Genomic DNA, 3,696 nt, shown 5'->3' on the forward strand with positions numbered 1-3,696 from the left:
AACAGCTAAGTGACTCAGTAGATAGAAAGTCAGACCTGGAGATGGGAGGTCCTGGATTCAAAAAGTGGCCTCAGACAATTTCTTAGCTATGTGACCCTGCCCAAGTCACTTAACCCCAATTGCCTAGACCAAACCCTTCTTCTGCCTTGGAACCAATACACAGTATTGATCCTAAGATGGAAGGGAAGGGTTTTAGGAGGAAAGGAGGAATGGGATCTTCATAAAGCAAATTTAAGAAAAAGCAACCTATCAAAATTAGACTGATGAGTGTATGGAAAGGGGGTTACCCAAAAGTTCTTTTCCTTTTGATCTCTGTCTTCTGTAAGACTGCACGTAATTCTTTTTGCCTGGGGTCAACAACACATGGCCATAAGGTCTTTCCTCGTTCTTAAGACTGATTCTGCTGTCTGTTTCCCCTCTGACTCCTTAGGAGGGGACCAGAGTGTCCAGGTTATACTCACCCACATGGCTTCTTCTAACTCAGAGACTTACTCAGAATCCTACTGGGTCAAAATGAAGCTCAACCCATTCAGGACCTCTGATCTCAGTAAGAACCACAAGAGATTCTTCCATGCACCCTCCCATATTCAATGATGATCACATCCACCCTACTTTCCAAGGAGCTGAGACAGAAATACAATGTCCACTCTATGCCCGTCCAGAAGTATGAAGAGGTCCAGGTGATTTGTGAACATTACAGAGGTCAATAAATTGGCAAGCCAGTCAGTCCTGATTTGCAGAAAGAAATAAACCATCTACCTTGATAATATGCCACATATGAAAAAACTAATTGTACAACTGTCCATGTGGGTGTTCACCCTTGTAAGGTGGATATCACCAGGCTAAATAAAACCAGTAAAGATTGCAAAAAAATTCAAACCAAATACTGACAAATTGGAACGGAGAAAGGTAAATATAAAGAAGAGACCAATGAGAAGAAGGATTCCACCATAACCCCAAGGAACTCTTAATTAAAAAAAACCAACCCACCACTCTCAGTCAAAAAAAGAAACTGTTGGAGTCTGAGACATATCAAAGAAGACAGGTGCGGTCTTCCACTTTATTTCCTTCAAGAGTTTTTTATTATATATGTGATATGTCCTCAGTCACTGTGTGAGGGATATGGAAATATGTATTGCATGAACTGGTATGATCTTTGTCAGACTATTTACTGCCTTGGGGCAAGGAGAAGGGAAAGAGGAAGAGAATCTGACTCAAAAAAATGTCTGAAAACAATTGTCAAAAATAGTTTCTACATGTAACTGAAAAACACAAAATTTAATTAAGAAATAGACTTTGTACTGCTGCAAATATTGTGAGGTTTGGGGAGCATCCAAAGGGAGAACTCCAAAGAGCCTACTGGCACTGGCTCCTCCTCTTGTAGTGGAGTCAGTAATCAGAGGGAGACAGTAAACCACAAGGCCCATTTCTGCATTCCCATACCCCCTTTCAGATCCAGATCACTCAGATGCACCTGAAGTGCAAGAAGATAAGTCCTGTGCATGCAAGGCCCAGCTAGGAGAGGAGGAGCAAAGGGCCTAAATAGGAAAAGAGAGAGTAAAAGGCCTTGCTTGTCTTTCCTTGTGTTTGCTTCCACCCCTTTCATTTTGCTGCTTTAATCCTATGAGCACAGTTCAATTTACTTACTATTTATTAAGCAAGGTGCATTTAAGAAACTTAAACCCTTAACTTCTGTCCTAGTATCAATTCTAAGACTGCAAGGCCTGGGCAATCGGGGTTAAGTGACTTGCCCAGAGTCACACAGCTAGAAGTGTTTCGGGCCCCATTTGAACCTAGGTCCTCCTGACTCCAGGCCTCCTGTTCTATGAGCAAGATGCCTTTCTCATAATGACTCAAGGGAACCTACAATCTAGTACGGGGCTAAGACAAGTATGTAAATAACTATACTATGAGACAAATTATAAGAACCGTACAATGGTTTCTGTCTATGTGCTATGGGAGGTGTTCAGAAGAGGAAAAATCATGTGTGTATGTAGATGGGGTGGAAGCTGGGGGAGAGTTGGGCCTAAGGGAGGGAGGACTTTACCTTGGCAGAGGTTAACAGGGGGAGAGAATAGCGTGCCAAGAAGGCACAGGCATGTCCAACAAGGGATGTGCCTACATTACTTGACATACAGCAAGGTGCCCAATTTGGTTGCAGTACTAGTAGTGTTGTTGTTCAATAGCTTTTCAGTCCTGTCTGACTCTTTGTGACCCATTTGGAGTTTTCTTAGCCAAGATTCTACAGCAATTTGCCATTTGCTTCTTCAACTCATTTTTCAGATGGGGAAACTGAGGCAAACAGGAATGCTTAATCTTCATTGAATCTTGGACCTCATTGATGAGAGTCTTCTCTCCTTTGGTGCACATCACACCTCATACCTTCTCTTCTGGTACAATTCTCCTCAGGGTGCTCCCATTGGTCCTTCCCTTGGGACCTACCCAATCTGCTGAAGGTCTTCCTCCCAATCTTTTTGTGTTTTGTGGGTCACCAGGGATTGTCCTCCACTCTTGGCATATAACTGCCCCGTCTCCTTTGTTGATCATACAATTATTCCAATTCCCATCACACCCTCTATGTTACTACTGGAAATATTTGCTCCATTATCCTTTGAGATGTTTTGGAGTGTTATATCATTCTAAGATTGCCAGTAGTATAGCCACACTGGAAGAACCTTTGTATTAAAAAGATAAGAGTTTGGGGAGCACTGTGAGCTCATTGGAAGTACTGTACAGTTTCCAAATGCTGCCCAGGATGCTCTCTTCCTTCTCTTCAATTTTGAACCCCAATCCCTGCCCTTTTGCCTTTGTCCCAGTGTGCTATTTGTCTTGAGAAAGAAAATCATATAGCTCAGAGACATCATCTAGTCAAATCCCTTCATTCTGCGGATGAAGAAACTGAAAGCTCAAAGATTGAGTAACCCATGGAGTAAAGAGAAGAGCCAGGATTGACTGGGGCCATATTGCAGAGGGCCTTGGATGCAAGGCTATAGAGATGGTGTAATGAACAAAAGATGAAATGACTGAGGAAACAAAGGTTCAATCTTCTGAGAATATCAGTTTACTAAGCAATTCATGGCAATTACCTAATAAATCGGGACTAAGACCCTTCCTCAGATTACAGATGGACCCTGAATATAGGGAGAGACAGACTTTTAGATATTAAAAATAATTCATCAAATAAAACCGATTAATTAAAAGGAAACAATACATTAGGTAGTCTGATTTCTAATTGGATGAAACATGAGGGGTTTTACAAGTTGGGAGGGGGAGAGTGAATAGGTGCAATTCTATGAATTCAGGAAAACCCCCAGGTGCCCCCCTGCCCCCAAATGACTGTAAACAGTCAAATATACATAGAAATAATAACTGATTGAACAGAATGGGGCCAGTTTTCCAATAAGACACACCAATGCATTGTTGGTGGAGTTGTGAACTGATCCAATCATAAGGGAACTAAATTCAGTAGATTATGGAGATTTTTTGAAGGTCTAGGCTCATACCTATGCATTAGACAGATTTTCCCAAGTGGATCATGGAACTGCTTGCTGGAATGAACAGATCAAAGGCAGGGCACCCGATTACAAAACTGCTTATATCTTGCCCTTCCAGCTTAGCTATTTTGACTTCTAAGAGGATGTTGGATGGCAGATATTTTGCAGAGATCCATTGCCATTCCTTTTTAAAGGGAATGTG

At 41.9% G+C, this 3,696-nt stretch overlaps 1 pseudogene; it reads left to right on the forward strand.

Annotated features, from left to right (window-relative positions):
- The first annotated feature begins 513 nt into the window (after positions 1-513).
- Positions 514-971, forward strand: LOC100617487 (60S ribosomal protein L26-like; annotated as a pseudogene).
- The last annotated feature ends 2,725 nt before the right edge of the window (positions 972-3,696 follow it).

This window comes from Monodelphis domestica, chromosome 3 (assembly GCF_027887165.1).
Source record: "Monodelphis domestica isolate mMonDom1 chromosome 3, mMonDom1.pri, whole genome shotgun sequence".
Lineage (NCBI taxonomy): Eukaryota > Metazoa > Chordata > Mammalia > Didelphimorphia > Didelphidae > Monodelphis > Monodelphis domestica.